Source organism: Apodemus sylvaticus, chromosome 20 (genome assembly GCF_947179515.1).
Source record: "Apodemus sylvaticus chromosome 20, mApoSyl1.1, whole genome shotgun sequence".
In the NCBI taxonomy this organism is placed as follows: Eukaryota; Metazoa; Chordata; class Mammalia; order Rodentia; family Muridae; genus Apodemus; species Apodemus sylvaticus.
In genome coordinates, this window is record NC_067491.1 from 53137633 (window position 1) to 53148059 (window position 10427).

General features: G+C 45.3%; 1 non-coding gene across 1 annotated transcript; it reads left to right on the plus strand.

Moving 5' to 3' along the window:
• Window positions 1–1143: 1143 nt before the first annotated feature.
• Window positions 1144–1275, plus strand: LOC127671392 (small nucleolar RNA SNORA17). The gene has a single exon (XR_007974751.1). It is a non-coding gene; the product is annotated as a small nucleolar RNA SNORA17 (small nucleolar RNA).
• Window positions 1276–10427: the final 9152 nt, after the last annotated feature.

The window sequence follows — 10427 nt, forward strand, 5'->3', positions numbered from 1 at the left end:
GATGCCCAGGATAGAAAGCCTACAAAGAAGCCTACAAAACTCCAAACAGACTGGACCAGAAAAGAAATTCCTCCTATCATATAATAGTGAAAACACCAAATGCACAAAAAAAAAAAGAAAGAATTTTAAAAGCAGTAGGGGAGAAAGGTCAAGAAACATATAAAGGCAGATCTATCAAAATTATACCAAATTTCTCACCACAGACTGTAACAGCCAGATCTCATACAGACCCTAAGAGAACACAAATGCCAGCCCAGGATACTGCACACAGCAAAATTCTCAATTAACACAGATGGAGAATACAAGATGTTCCATGACAAAACCAAATGTATACAATGTCTACCCACAAATCCAGCACTACAAAGGATAATAAGATGGAAAACTTCAACACAAGGAGGGAAACTATACCCTAGAAAAAGCAAGAAAGTAATCTTCTTCCAACAAGCTCAAAAGAGGATGCCCACACAAACATAATTCCACCTCGAATAACAAAAATAACAGGAAGCAACAATCACTTTTCCTTAATATTTCTTAACATCAATGGACTCAAGTCCCCAATAAAAAGACATAGACTAAAAGACTGGATATGTAAACAGGACCCAACATTTTGCTGCAAACATTTTGCTGCATATCTCAGTGACAAAGAAGGACACTACCTCAGACTAAAAGTCTGGAAAACAATTTTCCAAGTAAATAATACCAAAAAAAAAAAGCTGGAGTAGCCATTCATTGACCAAATAAAATCAACTTTCAACCAAAAGTAATCAAAAAAGATAAAGACGGACACTTCATACTCGTCAAAGGAAAAATATAAAGAAGAACTTTCAATTTGGAACATCTATGTTCTAAATGCAAGGGCAACCACATTCATAAAAGAAACCTTACTAAAGCTTAAAGCAGACATTGTACCACATACAATAATAGTGGGAAACTTCAGCACCCAACTTTCATCAATGGACAGGTCATGGAAACAGAAACTAAACATAGACACAATGAAACTAACAGAAGTTATAAACCAAATGGATTTAACAGGTATCTATAAAACATTTAATCCTAAAAGAAAAGAACATAGCTCTTCTCAGCACCTCATGGTACCTGGGTTTAAGGCACACTCAACAAGGAGTTGAGTAGGGAATGCTATATGCTTTCCCTACAGGCATGGAAGGTGTGGCTGCTGTGTCACATGTGTGTCAGTAGATGGCAGAGAGGAGACAGGCTCTGTTTATGCTCAATGTTCTGACCTGTGAACATCTAAATGTTTAGTAGCCTAATATTCTCTGGAAAAAGCAAGCCTGGGATGACTACCAGTCCATCACCAGGAGTCCCAGAGAGGAGCTAGCCTAAAATGACCACCAGTCTAGCTCCATGTAGGCTGGGAAAGCTCCCAAAACAGAGAATGAGCCTGAGGCAGACAACTACTGCATAGGGCCAGGCAGCAAGATGTAAACCCAATAGATTCCCCAGAATAGGGGAATGCAAGTCAGGAAATTGGGGGGGTTGAGCAGAGGAAGGAGGAGGGGATAGGGGGTTTTCAGAGGGGTAACATGGAAAGGGAATGCCATTTGAAATGTAAATAAAGCAAATATCTAATTTAAAAAACTAAAATTAAAAAAAAAAAAACCTGAGCCCAAAACAAGCACAACTCCCATACCACGGGTCCTGCACAGGGAGCTAGCCTGAGATGACCTCTGGCACTGCACAGGCCACAGGAAGCAGGCCACGCCCAAGATGGCTCCTAACGAGTGCCAGGATGCATGGGCAGGGAATAGTAGTCCTGAGAGCACTCCTGAGATGAGCTCAGACACTCAGAAACCCCAAGCGCCACTAGGAGGAGCAAGTGAGAGGTGGAGAAATGAAAGAAAAGAAGCTGAAGAATGGGAGCACAACGAAGAGAGGCAGAACTGGAGAATCAAGGATAATGAAGAATACCTGATGTGAGCAGCTGGTGATGACACCTTGGACCACGATGGGGTCCTGACTTGTGCTGCCACTGGGGCCACATATGGGTCTGTTGCCCTGAAGAAACAGGGCTCTCTTACCACCAAAGGCTGGGCAGATGTCCCTGTTCTGGGCTGCTACCTAAGGACACATTGACGTCCAAGGGATATGCAGCACTAGCTCCATCCATTGCCTAGGTATCATGAGACGGCTGGCCCTGAGGGCGTGAGAGCAAGAGAGATGGTGATGCTCCTAGCCAGCTGCAGTACTCAGAAGAGCAGACCCAGCATGTCACCCAGGAAGCACAGTGGTGCTGGCCCTGGTTACAGGAGCTGAGTTGCTGAGCTGACCCTGGCATAGTATCCTGGGCAATGGCATAGACAAGGGAGAGATCCCCTCACCCCTCTCCACCAATGGCTGGCAGGAGACCAGGCCCTAGAGTCATGAGAGCAAGAGAGCTGTCCCTGCCCTTTCACCAGTTGCAGCACTCAGGAGAGAGGGCCCTGTACATTGCCTGTCCAGCACAGTAGACCAGGCCCTGTTGGTAGGGGGTATGGGAGAACCAACCTCAAGAGTGTGAGCCTGGTTATAAATACAGAGGCAGAAACTAGCAACCAACTATTGGACTGAGCTTGGGGTCCCCAACGGAGGATCTGGAGGGTGGTCCGAAGGAGCTGAAGGGGTATATAGACCCATGGGAAGAACAATGACTTCGGACACCCAGACACCCCAAGACTCAAAGGGACTGAACCATCAGCCAAGGGGTACACATAATTCCAGCCAAAAATGTGGCAGAGGAATGCCTTGTTGGGCATCAGTGGAAAGAGTGGTCTTTGGTCAGGTAAAGGCTCAATAGAAGCCCCACCAAAGGGAAACGGACGGGAGGAGGGGAGGAGTTGGGGGGGGAAGGTGGGAGTGTGTTGGGTAGAGGGGTATATACATGGAGGCAGGGGTGGGAGGAGGGGTAGAGAATCGTTGGGGGGGGCTTTTGGGAGGGGGGAAATTGGGAAAGGTTTTACTATTGGCAATGTAAATGAAGAAGATACTCAATAAAAAATAAAATAAAATAAAATAAAATATAAAATAAAATAAAAAGAGTGTGAGCCTGGGAGAGCTGACCCCTCCATTTATCTGCTATGTGTGACATGGCCCCTTGCCCCTTGCCCCCTACAGCATGCTGGTGAGCTGGCCCCAAGGTCAGAGTGGGAGAACTGACAATGTTCCTCACCAGCTGAAACACTTGAGAGAGCAGACCCTGCACCTCACCTGGGCAGCAGGGTAGGGCTGGCCCTGGTTGCAGGGTCACAGGTAAGACACCATCAAGGTTGTGAAAGGAGGAGAGCTGGATTTGCCCCCCCGCTAGCGGTGGGAATGGATAAGCTAGCCAGAGCAGAGCAGAACAAGAGAGCTTGCAACACTGCTATGAGTGCAAGAGAACTGGAGATCCCTACCAAGCTGAGACCCAGGGCTTTAAAATGACACACCCCAACATCTACCCCATCAGTGAACTGCTGGAGTAAGGGAAGGGGCTGATCCTATAGATCCAAAGATACAGCAGCTCCATGAAACAGGGAAGCAACAGGATATCTGAGAGGATTCCCTGTGAGATTCCAGTGCTGCGAGTGTAGCAGAAACCTAAGGCCTCTTATCAGAGCAACTACTCACTCAGTGAACATTTGCAAGCAAAGTGCTGTGGAAGAAGAGGTATACTACGGGACACACTGCAGCTTTCAAACTGAGAATTTTGTTACGATTCAAGTTTTTATTTATTTTTATTAGTAAACTCATTTATTCAATTTATATCACAATATAACACTCCTCCTACTGCTACTACAAACCCTTACACAGCTCTTCCCCCCATTCTATCATCCCTTTCTCATTTGAGCAGTGGGAGCACCCCTCTTGGTATCACTACCCCCCAACACACACCTACACATCCAGTAGCTGCCAAGCAAGACAGTTAATTTAGGGGAATGAACTGAAGGCAGGTAAGAGATTCAGGGACAGCCCTGTTCCTGTTGATGGGGAACTCATATGAAGACCAAACTAGTCATCTGTTACACATGTGCATGAGGCCTAGGTCCAGCCCTGCTTGTTCTTTGGTTGGTGATTCAGTCTTTAAGAGGCCCTGAGGGTTCACGTTTGTTTACTCTGTTGGTGTTCCTGTGGAGGCCCTGTCCTCTCCAGGTCCCTTAATCCTTCTCTCAATTCTTCTATAAGATTCCTGGCTGTGAAGCCAGACACTGGTGGCGCACGCGTTTAATCCCAGCACTTGGGAGGCAGAGGTAGGTGGATTTCTGAGTTCGAGGCCAGCCTGGTCTACAGAGTGAGTTCCAGGACAGCCAGGGCTACACAGAGAAACCCTGTCTCGAAAACAACAACAACAACAACAACAATAAAAGATTCCTGGCTCTGGACCTCTGCATCTCTTTCCGTTAGCCGCTAGGTGGAGCCTCTCAGAGATCAGATATGCTAGGCTCCTGTCTGCAAGCATAACAGTATCATTAATAAAGTCAGGGATTGGTTCTTGCCCATGGGATGGGTCTCAATTTAGACCAATCATTCGTTTGCCATTCCCTTTGTCTCTGCTCTGTCTTTGTCCCTGCACATCTTGTAGGCAGTACACATTTTAAGTCAAAGGTTTTGTGGGTGGGTTGCTCACCTTTTCTCTCCACTGGGAGTCCTGCCTGGATACAGGAAGTGAAGCGGTCACTTCAGGATCCATATCCCCCAATACTAGGAGTCTCGGCAAGAATGGTCCCCATATGTCCCCTAGGGCTCTATCCCTTTCCACGTCTCTGGCATGTCCTAGAGATCACCCCACACCATGGATTTCTCTTCTCTCTCCCCTGCTCTCCCTACATTTGGTACCCTCTGTCCCATAACCCTTTCCCATCCATCCAACTCCATCCAACTCCAATATCTATTTCACCTTCTGAAAAGGATTCAGCCATACTGGGCCTCCCTTGTTATTTGGTTTCTTAGGGTCTCTTGATAATAGAATGGTTATCCTATAATTTAGGGCTAATATCCACTTATATGTATATACCATGCATGTACTTTTGGGTCTGGGTTACCTCACTCAGGATGATATTTTCTAGTTATACCTCCTAGCCTGCAAAATTCATGATGTCCTTGTTTTTCATAGCTGAATAGGTCCATTGTGAAAATGGACAACATTTTCTGTAATCATTCTTCAACTGAAGGACATCTGGGTTATTTCCAGTTTTTAGCTATTACAAATAAAGTTTCTCTGAACATTGTTGAACAAATATTCTTGGTGAGCATCTTTTGACTGTATGCCCAGAAGCAGAATAGCTGGGTCTTCAGGTAAAAAAAACTATTCCAAATTTTCTGAGAAACTGCCAGATTGATTTACAGAGTCTTTATACAAGTTTGCACTCACACAGGAGGAATAGAAAAGTGTTCCCCTTGGCCCCCATCCTCACCAGCATGTGCTTTTTGGTTTTGGTTTTGGTTTTGGGTTTGGGTTTTTTGTTTGTTTGTTTGTTTGTTTCGTTTGTTTGTTTGGTTTTTGGTTTTTCGAGACAGGGTTTCTTGGTCTCTGTCCCAAGACAGCCCTGTCTGTCTTAGAACTCACTCTGTAGACCAGGCTGGCCTGGAACTCAGAAATCTGCCTGCCTCTGCCTCCCAAGTGCTGAGATTACAGGCATGTGCCACCACTGCCCGGCCAGAATGTGCTTTTCCCTGAGCTTTTTTATCTTAGCCATTCTGAGGGGTGTGAAGTGGAATCTAAGGGTCGTTCTGATTTGCATTTCCCTGATAATTAAGGACGGTGAACATCTCTTTAATTGAGAATTCTCTGTTTAGCTCTGTACCCCATTTTTAAATTGGGTTATCTGGTTTGTTTGTATCTAACTTCTTGAGTTCTTTATATATTTTTATTATTAGCCCTCTGTCAGATGAAGGGTTGTTGAAGATCATTTCACAATCAGTAAGCTGTCACATTATCCTAGTGACAGTGTCCTTTGACTTACAAAAGTTTCAGCCTAGCACAAGGACACTATGCTCATATCAGCTTTATTCACAGTTGCCAGAAACTGGAAACAAATCCAGATGTCCCCCCAAACAAAGAGTGGATACAGAAAATGTGGTTCATTTCCACAATGGAATACTACTTGGCTATTAAAAACAAGAACATCATAAATTTTGCTGGCATGTCCCTCAACAGAAAATTGGATACAGAAAATGTGGTACATTTACACAATGGAATACTACTCAGCTATTAAAAACAATGAATTGATGAAATTCTTAGCTAAATGGATGGAGCTAGAAAATATCATCCTGAGTAAGATAACCCAATCTCAAAAGAACACACACAGTATGCACTCACTGATAAGTGATTATTAGCCCAAAATCTTGGAATACCCAAGATACAACTCAGAGACCACATGAAGCTCAACAAGAAGGAAGACAAACTTGTGAATACTTTGATCCTTATTGGAAGGTGGATTGAAATAACCACAACTCACAACCAAACAATAGACTGAGCATAGGGTCCCCAATGGAGCAGGTAGAGAAAGGACCCAAGGTGGTGAAGAGGTTTGTAGCCCTGCAGGAGGAACAATAATATGTACCAACCTGTACCCCCCAGAACTTCCAGGGACTAAACCACCACCCAAAGAGTACACATAGAGGGACCCATGGCTCCAGCTACTTATGTAGCAAAAGATGTAAGGGTTAGCTCAGAAACTTTGGAAAGGTCATGGAACGCTTGCCTCTCCCAGAAGGGAAAGGTTAATTACATTCCTCAGACCACAGGGAGGTCCCTGCGGCTAGAGAAGGCCCAGAGTTATTCCAAGACTTTGGCCACCTACCTCATTCCCTAACAACCAATTAGTTGAAAGGTAACACTGTTCTGAATATCACATTGTGCTAATGGCAGCTGCCCTATGAACTATATAAAAGATCCCCTGTGAAGACTGCATAGGGTCATTCCCTCCCCATGTGCAGGGTGACCCCAGCATGCTGGATTAAATAAATTCCTCTTGCTTTTTGCATTAATACTGGTCTCCACGTTGTTCACTCAGGGCGTCTCGGGTAAGTTAAGGTTCCTCAGGATCATACATTTGGTACATTGGCTGGGAATCTCACCTCCTGTAGGGACACGCTGGAGTAGTGAGGTCTCTAGCTGGTAACACTGCAGTATTTTTGTCTGTCTTGCTGTTTGTCAAAGTCTGAGTCTGTAAGCCTGTCTGAATGTTCAGTTTGTTTGCAAGCTTCTGGGAGGCTCAGAGAGCCTACCATGTCTGTTGTGCTTGAGTCCAATGGGCAGACATGCCATAATGTCAAGACTGCTAGGGGATTGAAGAACGCCTCAGGCCCCCAAAGATAATCACGAAGCACTGCCCCTTCTGGAAACGGCAAGACAACAATGGCGGGAGCCAAGTCTTGCTATAACCTGGTTTCTCTGGTCCTGCCATATGGGCAGGAGCATCTGGTTTGCTTCAGCTGGCTGGAGTTGGCTGAGCAACTCTGTTATCTGGTTCCAGCTGTAAGGGCAGGAGCACCTGGTGTGATTGTTTTTCTCTGTTTGTTAGTGTCTTGTTCTGTGTTCTTGGACCTAGACGCCCGTCTGTGGCAGGGTCAAGCTTTTGGTGTGCTGACTGTTTTTCTCTGTGTTTATTGGTATCTCATCCTATGTTATTGGACTTAGACTGATAACTTTGTTTGGACAAAGTCTATCTGACTGAAAAGCAAGTTAGTTACTCTCTACTTCTGTGAATGACCTACCCATAGGGACCTTTGACTTGCAGGTGACCAAAGCAGTAGAAGAGAAAGTCTTGATACTTACCTAGAAGAATCTAGGGGAGGACCCACCTCCCCTCTCATAGATAAAATCCTTTCATTCCCAAAACCCACTTCACAGGTGCTATCCTTCAGGAAGAAGGAAGCATGAATGGAGAGATCTGGAGGAGAAGTCGATCCTCCAAGGCCCTTCAATAGCAGACTTGTTGCTCCAAGACCCTCCCCATCTATATCTTCCTACCCTTGCCCCTATGACCCCACCAGCACTGGTACTGGTTCTGGGATTTCCAAGGGGCTGATTAATCTCTTTGAGACTGTTTTATTTACAATACAGGAAGCCAGAAATAATTCCCCTGCAGACACAAGAGCACCATCCATTGACCAGGCTGTCATGAACAGTGGGCCTTCCCTGACTAGAACTGACTGAAAATTTAATATGGCAAAAGATAGGGGGCACCTGAAGGTCCATCACCAGACTTAATTGGCAGGTCTCAAGGGGGCCTCATAGCAAACTGCAAATTTGACCAAGGTATGTGAGGTTAAAGAGGGACCAGATGAGACCCCCCTCCCCACCCCCACCCCCACCCCCACAGCATTTCTAGAGTGGCTCGTGGGGGCATTCCACCTATGACCCCAGCTTAAAGTTGCTGTGACAATGACTTTTATAGACCAGACTAGTAAAGATAGCAGGAAAAACCAACGGAGGCTAGAAACACAGAATAAGCTGTTGAGGGATTTAGTGCAGGTTGCTGACACAGCGAGACAGAGGAGAAGGAGCAGAGAAAGAGAAAGGATAAGTTGGTGAAGGATTTAGTGCAGTTTGCTGAGACAGGGAGACAGAGGAAGAGAGGGAACAGAGTAAAAGAAAGAAAAAAAGTGACAGGGAAGGAATCTACAGAGTCCTGGCCACAGTAGTTAGGAAAAGCAAAGAGAGACTCCAAGCAGAGAGAGGCTGAAAATCCCTTGAAAAAGACCACTGTGCATACTGCAAGGGCAGAGGTCACTGGACCTGAGAATGCCCTAACAAACAGAAGCTGGGAGCAGGAAGTCCTAGGCCATGAGAAAAGTACCCCCAAATGGCAAAGATGTTAGCCCTGTGTGAAAACAGAGACTAGGGGAGATGCAGTTCAAACCCCATCCTGAACACAAGGTAACTCTGAGAGTGGAGGGGAAACCCACTCAATTCTTGGTGGACTCAGGGGCTCAACACTCAGTCCTCCAGGCTGATGACCCCATTTCCAAGAAAAGATCTTGGGTCCAAGAAGCCACTGGCACCAAAATGCATTCATTAAGAACAGTAGACCTAGGGATGGGATGGTTAGCCCATTTATTTAGGATCACCCCAAACTGTTCCTATCCTCTGTTGGAACAAGACATACTCTCCAAAATGGAGACCCAGATATACTTCCTGCCTGACCGGCCACAGCTACCTGGCCCAAAAGGAGCAACCTCTCCAACTGACCAGTGCCAAAAGCAGAGGATACCTGGTTTACAGACAATAGAAGTATTCTCCACAAAGATCAGAAATGAGCAGGTGCTGCTGTGGTGGACAGCACAAATGTCGTCTAGGTAGAGGGAAGGAGGGATCTGGGAGGGATAGAGGAGCAGAAAGAAAAGGAAAGAGGATCAGATATTGGAAGGGAGAACAGAGACGTACAGAGAGACAAAAATCAAACAGAAATATAAAGCAGTGAAGGATGGGGAACAAGATGTGGCCATTAGAATGTCTCAGAAACCAGGGAAGGAAGAGGCACCCAGGACACAACAATCATGGCTTTAGCTAAAATATGCAACAAAGGGGAGACACAGCCTTTAGAGACTACCTCCAGTAGATAGGCACAGTCCCCAGTAATGCGATGAGGCCACCTACTCATCTCAAAATTGGGCTCCACAATGGAGGAGTTAGAGAAAGGACAACAATAACAACCAGAAATGTTTCTGTCCAAAGGAAAGACAGGGCCAAAAAATGGAACAGAAGCTTAAGGAAAGGCCAACCAGAGACTGCCCTACCTAGGGATCCATCACATCTACAGACACCAAAACCAGACACTATTGCTGATGCTAAGAAGTACTTGCTTACAGGAGCCTGGTATGGCTGTTCCCTGAGAGGTTCTACCAGCACCTGACCAATGCAGATGCAGATTGACCACCAACCATCAGACTGGGCCTAGGAACCCAAATGGAAGAGCTAAGGGTAGGACTGATTTGAAGAGGATTGCAACACCGTACAAAGAACAAGATCAACTAACTGGGCCACCAAGAGTTCCCAGATACTAAACCACCAACCAAAGACTATCCATGGAGGGATCCATGGCTCCAGATACATATGTAGCAGAGGATAGTGCTATCTGACACCGGGGAGAGGGGAGGCCCTTAGTCCTATGAAGGCTTGATACTCCAGCATAGAGGGAAGTTAGAGCGGTGTGGCAGGAGAAGGTGAGTGTTTGGAGAAGAAAACTCAGAGGCAAAGGAGAAGGGGAAGAGGGAAGATGGGATGGGGGTTATCCTGAGGTCACTAGGAATGGTGATATCATTTGAAATAGTATCTTATAAACTGATTAATAAAAAATTGTTTATAACAAATATTAGCAAATATGATTAACATGTATACAAACCAACAATAAATTTAATCAAACATTTGAGTTTGTAATAAAACATAATTTTCTTCAAGTATAAAATAACTCCACACATGATTTAAATTTTAAGATATTTTAATAGAT